Genomic DNA, 14,780 nt, shown 5'->3' with positions numbered 1-14,780 from the left:
AACCAACTCTTGCGTAGTAAGCGTGGCAAGACGGGACGACGCTCTTGTACGGAATAACGCTTCATTCGGCCAGCCTCGTGACACTTTTCGCCCGACCGCCAAAACTCTGCGCGGTATATTCGCTTCTATTCTCATTAAAATTGGCAATGAATCTATTCGAAATGATGATGAATTTTTAATTTGTAATATATTTATGTGTGTGTATTTTAACCATAGTAAAATAATTGTATTATAATCAAAGACTAATTCAATTTCATTTTCACTTCATATAATAAAAATAAAATGTCGATGTTTCAAATCTGTCATGTGTCCCGTTCGGCTATTATTGTTTTATGATTAAATCGATTGAATTAATGATTGATGATTGGTAAAAGCAGTCGGGGACGCCCGAGGACGACATGGTACGATCAAGTGAATCAGATACTTGAGTCGGGATATGGCAAAAGTCAGAATAACAGAAGAGTATTTATGAGATGATTTATGAATATGAATGAGGCAAGGAGTGTGTGCCAAGATCGAGTTGTTTGTGCGGTCCGTCCTCTCTGCCTACTCCTGCGGAAACGGCGTGAAGGTTAGTTAGTTAGTTAGTCGATCTAATTATCTTTGCTAAGATAGTATCAAAATATCCACAATGTTTTTTTTATGTTTAACATCAAAGTGTATGTAGGTAATATGCCCAATAAGTACGTAAAACAATAACAGTGAATTTTCATGTTTAAAAAAATACAACACATCAGAATAATGATTCTGAATGGTTATTTCTTATCAGGGTGATACTGGAGTAAATTTTAACCTGGCGATACCAGACAACCAGATATTAACTGCGCTCAGGCATTTGGAAAGTTTTGTTGGTTAAATAACCATCGGGCCGTTTCCAAGCAGAGTTAAGCAGAGAGAATGAACCGCCAAACAACTCGAGCTTTGCACACACTCCTTGCTTCATTCATATTCCTACATCGTATTATACATACTCTTCTGTTGTGACTCTTAACACATTCCTACTCAAGTATTTAATTCACTTGATCGTCTAATGTGGGTGGTTAGATCCAAAACTTTAACTTCCCACCTTTCATCTCTTCCTCATTCCCATCATGCCTCAAAGAAATAAAATTTAGTTTTTACATTGTAAATATCATGCAAATTTATGTAGGTATAACATGTATAAATAAATTACAGGTCCATTACTGTAGCTTTCACCTAAAAATACAACACACTAATGGTTTAACCTGAAATTGAAATGTTTACACAAGTATCATAATATTATTTGTATTATCTGCATGGTTTTAACTCGTAATTACGTAGGTAAATATATTTACATAGTGTATGAAAATGTGTCAAAACTAAAAGATAAACTTGTTTGCCTACCTACCTATTGCAATGAAATTTTTTGCCAGATTTAGTGATCGGATCTGTAAATCCAAGTATTTTCATTTTCCCCTTCTCCTGCCTCCCCTCACTCCCTTTAGCCTAACAATATACCCCAAAAATGGGGTTCCATGATAATTTAATACATAGATCGAGAAAATTGTCAAAAACCGTCTTAGCTTTTACCTTGAAGATAATAACATTCTTTCTGAAAGACAATTTGGCTTCCGACCGGGTTTAGGTACCGAAAATGCCATTGGCAATCTTACTAAAGTAATTTCTAATAACATCGATCGATGAATTAAAAGCATCGCGCTCTTTATGGATCTGGCTAAAGCTTTCGATACCATCTCGCACAAAATCCTTTTGAAAAAACTTCAACGAATCAGTATTCAGGGGCAGTTACTTAAATGGTTAGGAAGCTATCTAGAAAATCGAAGCCAAAGAGTTAATATTAGTGGCACTCTAAGCGATCCAGCCAATATCGAATTTGGTGTTCCACAGGGAAGTACTTTAGGACCGATATTGTTTAATATTTATATCAATGATCTTTGTAACAGTAACCTTGCCGATCATATCATCACTTTTGCTGACGATACGGTCTTACTATTTGAGGCTTTGAAACGCATAGAAAAGCCGAAATTGGGATAAACAACGTTAAACGTTGGCTAGATAATAATCTCCTTACTCTCAACACGGAAAATACAAAATTTATACGTTTTAGTGCAACACAAGCGGGACAACCCAAGGAAATACTGAATATTACTATTCACATTTGTAATGAACCGAATACTTGTACTTGCAAAAACCTAGAATCCGTAGATAGTTTAAAATATTTAGGAATCACCATTGACACAACATCTGAGATGGGAAGAACACATTAACTCAACTGCCTTAAAAGTCGGAAAACTTACCCACCTCTTTATGACCATCAGAAATATTCTCTCTGTAAAAGATATGAAATCAATATACTATTCCATGTGTAATTCTTTACTCGAATATGCATCCCTAGGTTGGGGTGGCTGTGCCAAAACAATATTAGACTCCCTGGTTAAAGCACAGAAATCACTACTAAGAGTCATCCTCAAAAAACCATTCAGGTACCCCAGTGATGCATTATTCACGGAAATAAAATTTATCGATGTTAGACAACTGTATATTAGAAAAATTATATTGCTTGCACAAAAACAACGTCAGCACTTCCCTTCCATCGACCACCTTCACGACACCCGACTTTCAAGGAATAATCCAATAGTCCCAATAAAAACCACGACGTCCCTTGGGCAACGGCAATTCTCGTACTCAGGACCTAAATTATTTAATATCATTCCTAATGCTTGGAAAACGAAAAGTACAAATGTTTTGCGTAAATTGGTCAACGACTGGCTCCTTGATTTAGGGAGGGTAAAAAGTGAAGATATGTTGATCAATAGATAATCTCATTATAAAAAATATATATGTACATTATTGTCAAAACACTGATACATAATTTTTTAAAGTACCTACATACAATACAAAAACACATATTTATCACCTCTGAACACAATGGTCAATTCTGTATTAATCTGTACTTTATTTATCAATGCTATCGATTATTTTCTAATCATCCAACTATATTATAAACTTATAAACTACCCTTCCCATTTTTTCTACCTTACAATTCCTGTAGTGATCTGTCTTTTTATTACTACTATCTGGCTGTAATTTACTTTACCGGTTTTGTTTTATATTAAGTACTAAATTATAATATGAACTAAACTTTTCCATTTGACTGGCCTAAAACAGGATCTATTCCTAGTTGGCTAGTCAAAGTTTCCGCATGTTTTATTGTATGATTTTTATGTGAAATAAATTTATTATTATTATTATTATTATTAGATAATTCAACACATGCTAAAAGAGTATTTAGTGAACTTTTAACCATAAACATATCCTACGTGTCCTGTTTAACCTAGTTTTTGTTTCATCGCTTTTCATGACTTTATACTTCTTTAAAAAAATGTGTTGTATTGTTATTGTGTTTAGTTGTCGGTGAGAGGTAGGTTAGGCACGTTATAACAGATAAACAAACTAGTGATTCATTCCTTCATCGCTATTTTAATAAATGAATGGTGTTGTCGAACGGAATCATACTTTCATTTGACTATCTAGGTTCTTTGAAAGTAATTTTGAAGGCCATCTGCAATAACATTGGCATTGTTTTCTCAGAATCATACTGGATAGTTTGATAAAACAATATTTAAAGAAACGCGTTTATGAGTGTGGGGAGTCACGTAGGGTAACCGTACGTGATGAACCGTAAGTGAAGGACGCCTTGAATCCGGTCGTGCATACCGTGAGCCCTACGTAGAAAATAAAAATTGACATGTAAATTACCTTTTGGTCATGGTTTGGCTCCTATTACTGACGGCTAATATATTTAGTGTAACCAATAATTATTGTGTCGAGAACGGTCTTGTACATGACAATTTTAAGGCGACATCAGGACTCTTGTAACTGGGATTTACTCAACGCTCACGTTGTTTTTCTGATGAACGTATTACTTAAATCTCAAATGTTTTTAGAATAATTCCTACGGGTGGAAGTTATTTATGCAGGGTTTTCCAATAAGAGGTGTTATTTTGATATTCAATCGTAAAAGATCAATGGTTTCGTTGCTTGTGTGGCACGTAGCGCCGTATTGTTGAAAGTAAACGTTGTCCAGATTAATACCATCTAATTCCGGCCATAAAAAAATCATTAATCATCTCTCGATAGCACAATCCATTCACCGTAACTGTTGCTCCAGCCTCATTTTCGAAAAAGTAAGGTTCAATGACTTCGCCGACCAGAAACCGCACCTAACAGTCACACTTTGAGGCTAGAAAGGCTTTTTAACAATAACTCTTGGGTTTTCCGAGTCCCAGATGCGACAATTTTTCTTGTTGACGAAGCCACCGAGGTGGAAATGGGTCTCATCACTCAAGATGATTTGCATTTGATTCACTCAAGTGAATTTTAATGCGTTTTTGAAGCGTGTATCGTTCCATTTTTATTAATGGCGTAGTTTTTACTTGTCAAATGTCAAAAAATTACAGCTTCAAAAATAACATTTACCGAAATAGCGGGCTATTCAAAATAACACCTCTTATTGGAAAACCCTGTATTTAAGATTAATAAAAAATGACCTTACTATTAAAATATTTTATTTAAAACGGGTTGGAAATTTTATAAAACGTTTTTCAACTATGAAATTAGCGGTATGCACCAGATTTAATTTTTACACGATGAATTTGTAACTTCCCGATGGATCCTTCTAGAAACTTTTGCACTTTTAGTTATACATTCATCAGAAATAATTATAATTAACCCCACGGAATGATAGATTTTTTAGGCTTGCTAGGGCAAAGTCGACGGCATGATTTCATCGCATATGTCGTTAAGACTCGCCCTTTATTTTAGAGATTTGATATTGAAAATTCAACCACAGGGCTGTCCAATACACCAGGGCCGCGCGTCGCAAATTTTTGTGCGTAGCTGCTTCACTTACGTTCATAAGATTCTCGATTTATTTTAGCGTATTGTCTCGTGTTAATGTTAGTTTCACGGGTACCTGGATGATTTTATTATTTTCACGTTTGGCTTGCTGTTGAAAAATGCTCCGAGTTTCAAACCAATTATAATTTAAAAGAGTTACTGATTTAAAATATAGATGTCGCTAGTTTGCACCTTCTTTAAAGGCAGCGAAACTAGGGAATTAAAGTTCCAATTTTGATTAGGGAACTCACTTCTCTTCGATAGCTAGAGGAACCCAAAGTGACAATTATATTTCGCTCTCCGTTGGTGGAGTGATCTCCACAGAGTGTCGGTAGCAATATAAACTTTGGAAAAAACAACAATAAATTCGGTGTAATTTCAAATTCCACAAAGTGTTTTATTTAAAAAGGAATCTACCCTTTTGTTCTTAAGCCTAATTTTAATCACTTGCGTTTGTGTTATGGTTTTGGTAAACATATTGCATTCCACTGCATGCAAAGGATCTTTAAAAAACAACACTTAATTTCAACTTATCTAATGGAGACAACTATTTTAGGGGGCTTAAATAAAAATGCACATAATAGGTTTTGAGGGTTTAGTTTGGGTTATTTTAATAATTTGTGCGTATTTCATAACTGGGAATTGGGGGGAATCGGGCTACGAAAGGGGGCGCGGATCCGGGTTAGAAAAAGGTGCTGCAGAAAATCGTGCTTAAAAAAAAGTTGTGTCTCTTAGGAAAAAGTGGAGATCCGGCTAAGAAAAGAGGTGGGCGGATCCAGCTAAGAAAACTCTTGCGGGATCAGGCTGAGAAAAAGGGCGCCTGTTTAGAAAATCTATATGGCTTTAAAAAAAAGGGGGTGCATACAATTAAGAAAAATGGAGGGTGGGATCCGGCTAAGACAAAGGGGGGCGGATCCAGCAAAGAAGTATTTAATTTTTTTAGAAATTTAAATTTATTTTTACTTCACCAATTCAGATTAATTTCGAGTTCAATATCACGGTTATAAAATACGGCCGGAGGTCAGGGACAATAAGTGACTCGCATGATAATTCTTATGTTTTGTTTCGGATTTTTTTCTGTTTTATGCAGTTTATATCTTTGAACTTCAAGGCAGTTTTTCAGAGCTTAGCTAAGACTAAACTAGGCCCCAGCATCGGAGGGCGTCCTAGCTATGTGCCGTATTTTTTTCAGATATGAATCCCCGAAATATTTTCCCTTAGAGATGTCATCTTAATCGGCGATATATAATATTTACATTTTTCATAGGGCCCCCACTTCTAAGGGGTATTCTGCTAGGTGTTAAATGGTAGTTACCTAAACATTGCAGAAACAGGGCACGGAAAACAGTGTGTCAATTTTTCATAAACCCCAAAATGGTGCATGGTATTTTTTTATTGTACGACAGATTATTCACCCAACTACAGCACAATCTTCGCAATCTGACACTCTTAACTTCTGGAGAGTTAATAATACAAAAAAAGTCTTAAATCTACTCGTATTCAAAAAGGAAGTAAATTCATCCAGGGTTTCAGAAATTTCATTCAACAGCACCATTACTCGTGTCATGCTATGCTGTGCTAGAACATCTGTTCTGCCGTGTGGTATATAATGGACCTTATGTACCTTGGACCTTAATCGGGAGAGTCGACCCCCTTATGACCCCCATCCCCATGAAATAGAAAAATCTGAGAAGGTTATATATATTTTTTTAATTCTCAATCTGCCTAGGAGCCATGAGTCTATAAGTCCGGCCTCCATTTGTGTAAGTTGTTTTTTTTTAGTACCTAACTTGAACTTTAAAACTTGAACTTTAAAAGCCCACGTGATCTTTGTTGCACATGTTTAGTTACTGTTAAATTATATTATCAAATAAGAGTTTAATGGATTTCAGTTCAAGTTCGGTAAAATTTCTTTTTGATTATTATCGCAAAAGCACGGGTTCCAAACAGGTCAAAAAAGATATATTAGAGATTTTTCACGAAAACGTCGAACTTGGCAAAGAATTTTTCATGTTGAACTATAAACATATTTCTAGATTTTGATAAACACACATATTTCTGGTGCCCCAGACTACATTTTTGATAAAGCAACGAAGAAAACAATTGGAACCAAGACCATCCCATTAATCCCAGACATTAATTTTAAGTTTGCAGGATTTGTTGATTTTTCCATTAACCTAATATTCTTATTGGAATTCTATACCTAATTGCCTTTTCGATGTTTATTACAGAAACCTTATTTTAACAGAATTAAGAAATGTAAAGCAAATAAACTGTAATACGTCCTAGAGCACTTTCCTTCCTAGGAAATTTAAGGTGGGGGCAGGAAGATCGCGGAAATGAGAGGGCGTGAAGTAACCCTGACATCTTTATTTTCCTTCCTAGGAAATGTAAGGCGGGGGCAGGGAGATCGAGGAAATAAGAGGGCGTGAAGTAACCCTGACATCTTTATTTTCCTTCCTAGGAAATGTAAGGCGGGGGTAGGAAGATCGCGAAAATGAGAGGGCGTGAAGTAACTCTGACATCTTTATTTTCCTTCCTAGGAAATGTAAGGCGGGGGCAGGGAGATCGCGGAAATACTCGTGAGAGGGCGTGAAGTAACCCTGACATCTTTATTTTCCTTCCTAGGAAATGTAAGGCGGGGGCAGGAAGATCGCGGAAATGAGAGGGCGTGAAGTAACCCTGACATCTTTATTTTCCTTCCTAGGAAATGTAAGGCGGGGGCAGGGAGATCGAGGAAATACTCGTGAGAGGGCGCGAAGTAACCCTGACATCTTTATCATCTTCTCTAACATCTCTATCATCATTCATTTTTTTCCCTCGGGCTTCACAGGGGACAATGAGGCGGCGTATTGTTGATATCTGTATTTGGTGTGAGTTATGTTTTTTCAGATCTTCGATTTCGGATGTTTAGTGCAGCATATTATACGCAACCAGTAGTATTTTCAAGAATGGTGGAACGATGAAAAGGAAACAAATGAATCTACTTCACCTAGAGAACCCAAAAAACTTTTTTCGAGTAGGGCATTTCTTTTTTATTATTATTATTTATTTAAACGCCATAAAACAAAAAAATATATATCTCCTTAGTAAAAATAAATGTCGCCGATGGGAATAATATAACAGACAAGTCAAAATATTTAGTGGGAAATTTAGCACTAACAAAGCCTTTCCTACAAAAATAAAGTTGGTTGTTTAAAGGTGAAAAAATATAATAAGCAGTAATTGTTGACTGAAATACCCTTGAGACGTTGTTGATTTGCACGGATCGAACCTTCTACAAGCTTCCATTTTTTCAAAGACAATAACAAGCACTATTTCGTTCTCTTTCTGACATAAAAGAAATAATTAATTTTTAGATGAGAGGAAGAGAGATATATGCATTTTAATAATGTGCGGTCGTTCTGGGACAAATATGGTCTTAGGAGAGTATAATGCGCGCACGGCATTTGGGACTGTTTGGGTCTTAGAAGGTCCCAAGGGTTAAAGAAATATCTACTAGTGGAATCGAATAATGTAATAGTCGAATGAATACTAGGTTTGTATAAGTCCTGACATAAATCGAGGTATGAGGTGTTTATGATAATATATATTAATTAATATAAAATAAATTCTATTAAGGCATAGAATGTTGTAATAAGAGAGAATATTTTATGTGAACAGAATATTAATATATATAAAAAGGGACTTGTTAACATGTATAATCTAGCAAAATATTATAATAGATTAAATCGTACAACAAGTAACACTGTAAGATATTTGGAGTATATAGTTTAAATGTAGTAAAATATGATACAGGAACGCAGAAGAATTTTATTTATTTTATAGATTTTTTTAAAACTTTATTTCTTTTTTTTTCGCCAACTTTTTCAGTTAAAATAACTCTTTAAGCCAGGTACGCTTCGACGCATTTTAAAAAGACATTTATAATAATAATAATTGGAGACTTTGTATGTCTCCGTATTTGTGAAAAATCATCTCAAGGGCGATGTGAAGGGCGTCTATTAAAAAAATGTAATATAAATAAATCCCCTAACGACAGATTATTTTCAAATTTGATGTAAGAAATTCCTGCCCCGGATACAATTCCTGCCTTGGACACAATTTACTTGAAAACGAAAGCTCAAATCCAAAAAAAGTTTTGCACACAAAATCGACTTCTAATGTGTCCTACGAGTGTCCGGACACCGTGTATACATATTTACATACCTTTTCCACAAATTCAATTTTTTGATTTTTTTATTAACTTCGGTTTGCGCTTATTATTTATTATTGTCTGTGTCTGTTTATTTTAATATTTAAATTAATGACTTCACTCTTTTATATTTTGTACCTACGTACATTACGTGTACCTTTGTGAAAGGTGCAATTTTGATATCTCTCTAATGCATATAAAATTTTATTTACTCAACTTTAACTTTTGTAAATATTGTAAATGTCTCCTGTCTATTGTATTTTTTCATTACATTAATATACTCCGTTTTTATTCCATTTTTACTGCATTATGTGTGTTGGATGTTTAAAATGTATCATTTTGATGACTCAGCAAAATAGCTAACCATAGATTGAAAATTGCGATAACTCTAACTAACGTGTTCTCTTACCCCAAAATGTGTTTTATAATATATCAGGATATCTTTGTAGCAAGTAATAAAAAAATCAAACAAATAACCTACTTTATGAAAAAAATCAAATTGATATATGTTTCTAATTGACTATACAGATTCAGATATAGTTAAAGTTACAAAAAAGATGATCTAAGTAGAAGTTTATAACATTCTAAAAATAAAAATCTATTTCATGTTTAAATAAAAACAAACAACGATAAATCAAATTTAAAATGTTAACGTTGACATTTATTTCTCGAAACATAATTACCTTGCATCTAAAATCCCATGTGTGCGTTGTAATACAGAATTGGGAATTTACACAGACTAAGAATACCGTTAAAAATGTGTGGTAGATTTAATTTTTATTTTTCGGATTCTGATCATTATTATGAAAAATTGTAATTTTAATATTTTTCTAGATATTAATTCTAGAATTAAAAAAAATCGTTTTGGCTGCAAATTAAAAATGGCAAATTTTAAATCTTTTTTAATAATTTATTCATCTACATAAAAAATACCTTAATTTTCCTTATTTTTTCTAGAGTAAAAAACAATGAAAATACCCTATTCAGGTATTTGGTATAATAAAATCGTGAATTTAAAAAAATGCCATTTAGATTATTACAAAAAAAAAGTTGGGTAAGTGAAACATTCAGTTTGAATGTAGATAATAATTTAGATTAAGGTACCTTGATGCTTGCTGAATGGAATTATTGTGGGAAAACATCCCTCTCCATATTTACAACCATATCAAATTGCCAAGTAAACAGTATCCGTTTACAATCAAATTGTTACAACTAACACCATTTTCCGTGTGACTGCTCCCAGATCACTATCAATTATTCCCCTTGAGACCAGACATACCCGACTGCTTTCACCTTCCACATCTGCCTGGTGGAGTACCCTATTCAAATCATTTAATTATTACTACCACAAATCCAGTCTTATAATTTAGCCAATCCGATCGCTCGGAAACGTACTACTGGGAGGAGCCAATTCAATCATTTTTTGTTTGTAATTCGCCAGACCTTTTGTGGGCTCTTTATGCGAATCAGTTCATAATAATGGGGGAAATTGATATGTGTAAACATAACAAATAATACGCTTATTCATTAGTTATAATATATATCATATACCTAATTACATTATCGCTTCGTAGAGGACCGCCCTAATTTAGGGCCGGCATACCAAAATAGCAACCCTCCCAAAAAGCTTGTTAAAAGATTACTGATATATGCTACGAGCAGTGTGACGTCTTGTCTTATTTTTAAGGTTAAACGTAACATACGTTATAATCCCCGCGTTCATAGATGGCGTTAATTTAATTATTTTATGTAAATTCAGTAAGGCATAGAAAGGCAATATTGTACAGGTGATTCAAACCAATATTGTATTTGTATGACTTTTTTGAAAGAATTGAGTTTTTATATAGACAAAACTATTTGTTCATATTCATATTGACTATGTAAGGGCGCAAACAAATAATTCGTCTTAATATTGTAAAGCATAACTTGCAAAAAGCTTATTTTTAATTTATTTATTTAAACGCCATAAAATGGCTTTTACAATAGAATGATACATCGGATTATACGCATACAATGGTACACAGGAGAATTTTAGTAATAAATTACAGAATAATTAATGTGTACACAAAAATATTATTGCAAGTGATACAGTGGTTAATAGAAGAGACAATGATAAAATATATAATTTAAATAAATATCTACTAGTGTAATAATAGTTGAATGAATACTAGGTTTGTATAAGACCTGACATAAATCGAGGTATGAGGTGTTTATGATAATAGATAGTAATTAATATAAAATAAATTATATTAAGGTATAGAATGATATAGTAACAGAATATTTTATTCAACAGACTATTAATATGTATAAAGAAAGTGACTTATTAACATGTATAATCTAGCAAAATATTATAAAAGAGTAATTAGTAGTGAGTTTATTTTTAACTTAAAAATTAATTCTACTTGGAATAGCTAGGCAGGTTTAATTTTTGACATTTTAAAACCAAATATATCATTAAAACATGGAAGACATTTATATCATTATGACATAGAAGATATTTATATCATAATGATATATGTTGCTTTTAAATGTCAAAAACTGTTGGTTGAAGATTGGTAATAATTTTTGAAGTGAAACTTCTTTAGGCGCGTAATGGATTTTCGATGGACGGAGTAAAACCGAGTCAGGATCGACACGAAAATGCGGGTACCCCCACCACCGCTCACCGTTCACTGTCCCTCTCTCACCATATGCGCTTGTTGAGGTGGGGGAGCCGCTCACGAACGTTCTCTCTCTTCTCTTCTTTCCTCTCTCTCAGACACCAGCGAACTGCGCCACGCCAAGCATCAGCTGCTTGGTTAGTATACTGCGTCGTGAGTGTAATACGAGTGAAATACGTAATTGATTGTGGTTCATACGGTTTAACAAAAGAAGTTTCACTTCTGTCTTGCGTAGGCTTGACACACCCACTTTTTTTTTCTACACCAACCCCAAAAATCGGTCCGACTATATTACTTTGTTTTTGAATCTTTATTTAGATGTACGCAATTTTTTTCATAAAATAATATTGGTGAGTATGTTCAACAATCAAAAATTATTTTTTTCATATAAAGCACATGTCCTACGAAAAGTGCTAAGGGTTGGGGCTTCCTTTACGACATTTGGTAAATTGTTATAAAGTTTTTGCCTTTGTGTGCATGAAAGTTTAGTTTTGGGAAGCCTAAAATCTCTGCGTCTTCTCGTAGGATAATTGTGAACATTTTCATGGTATATAATATTTCTTTGCAGATAGTTTGGCAGCATATTATTTTGAAGCTTGTACACCATTACTATGCCTAAGGAATTGTTTGTTTTAAGTTATGTGCATAAAGGGAAAAATAATTATTTTTCCTGTGCAATGTTTTTACCACACGTTACTTTGAAACAATCTCAGCCAAGTATAGCGTTTACCTCAATCGTCTGTAATTAGTACCTAACGATAAACAACCTCAGTACTTACCGTTAAAACCAATGTAAGATACTTTGGTATAATTATGGATAGTATCGAAAATTACAATTCAATACAACGGTAGGTTAAAAAAGGATTGTACATTTTCGTTAGAATATAAAGAACCATTTTTTTCCAATTTTAACCTGTATTGTAAAATGGAATTGTTGGCTGGGCTGGTTGTATTCTTTTCACATAAAATATTTTGTGTCATTATAACATTCTATACCTTAATAGAATTTATTTTATATTAATTACTATCTACAGGGTTTTCCAATAAGAGGTGTTATTTTGAATAGCCCGCTATTTCGGTAGATGTTACTTCTTAAGCTGTAATTTTTTGACATTTGACAAGTAGAAACTAAGTTATTAATAAAAATTGAACGATACACGCTTCAACAACGCATTGAAATTATTAAAATTCACTTGAGTGAATCAAATGCAAATCATCTTGAGTGATGATGCCCATTTCCACCTTGGTGGCTTCGTCGAAAAGCAAAATTGTCACATCTGGGGCTCGGAAAACCCAAGAGTTATTGTTGAAAACCCACAAGACATCGCAAGGTGCCACACAAGCAACGTTGAACTTTTACGATTGAATATCAAAATAACACCTCTTATTGGAAAACCCTGTACTTATCTCTTGCCATTAGAAATCATAAAAAAATCAATTGTTTCTGGCTATCACCCTTCCAGGGTTTTCTAGGCTATCATTTAAAATTATGGATAGACGGAAGGTAAATTTATATATCAATTTTGTTTAAATGGGTAAATTTAAAAATTATATGGAAGATTGGAGTCGAATTCAGAAGAGATAAGATTTTTTGAATAGAAGGGAGGCAATTTTAGATAAGGCTTAATAGAAGAGAGGATATTTTTTTAGAGAGGGGACAACCAAAAAATATGTAATCTAAAGTTCCCATTTCTAGACCACAGAATGTGCAATCGGAGGATTCAAGCACGTGAATTTTAAAAAGATGTGAATGAACGGAACAATGTTCGAATCATTAGAATAAGTGGGGGAAATTCTTTTTTGGCGAAATGGGGGAATTGTTTAATCTTTTGCACGCGGCCGTATCAACTGTTGTTACGGCAAAAAGTCTATACTCACACGCGGCCGTATCAACAGTTGATACGGAAACTTTGACGGCCGATATTACAGCGCTCTTTCGTCATTAATGTATTTCTTGCTCGCTTGGACATTCGTAGAACTATCACGATGCTGACATCTACAAGTATTTCTCAAAAATAAAATTGTATTTCATAAAAAAAGATCCATAATCGAGTGCGCCTCTTCGCGCCTTTGAGTGCTTTAGTTCACAATTTTGTCAACGGATGGCGTTAGTACTAGTATGTTATCTGCGCTTGCGCGCGCCGAGTTGATCTGTGGAATCTGCGCCGATAACATTCTGTGTTCTGCTGTAATATTGAATTATTACGAAAAATTCAAATTAATTTGTTCACTTCAGAAATCATTTTCTTTTTGATTTCTTGTGTTTCGTCTAGCAAATTCAATTTTACTGTATCCACGAGTGACCATATTGTGCCGATTGCGCGTATTTTTTAACATTTTACTGTGTTACAAAATTGAGTTATTGACTTTACTATATACTTTATTAATTTAAATATATTTTGTTATATATATGTATTAGTTATATATTACTAAAGTGCGTGTTATTTTCGTGTTTTATATACTATTTCAAAATTTATTAGGAAACGTTCACAAGTTTTTAGTTTTTTAATTCATTTGATTTTTCGGATAAAAAATGGCCCATAGTTTGGAAGATGATGAAATTGAAAATATATTGAACGTTTTGGATTCTGATTATGAAATGTCCGAAGATGAATTTGAACCTTCGGAACTTTCAGATACAGAAACTCAAGCGAATGAGTCTGTAAGTGAAGAAGTGCTACACTCCTGGGTGTCTGGACCTCATATTCCAATAGTACACGAATTTGATGATTTTCAATCCGGCGTTTCTGTACAATTTAACGAAAATTCAACAGAAAGTGATTTTTTTGAACATTTTTTAAATCGCTCGATTATGAATGAAATTGTTCGAGAAACAAACGACTACCATACTTTTCTTCTCATTTCAAAGGAATTTGGTGCGAAGTCACGAATTCATAAGTGGAAGGACACAAGTATTGAAGAAATGTATCTATTTTTTGCAATAACCATGCTTATGACAAGAAACGAACATTTGACTATTGAAGAGTATTGGAGTACAAATATATTTCTAAGTTCCCCTATTTTTGGCCAGATCATGAGTAGAG

Source organism: Hesperophylax consimilis, chromosome 16 (assembly GCF_061612785.1).
Source record: "Hesperophylax consimilis isolate HC1 chromosome 16, BYU_Hcon_1.0, whole genome shotgun sequence".
Classification (NCBI taxonomy): domain Eukaryota; kingdom Metazoa; phylum Arthropoda; class Insecta; order Trichoptera; family Limnephilidae; genus Hesperophylax; species Hesperophylax consimilis.
This window is presented reverse-complemented; position numbering follows the sequence as displayed.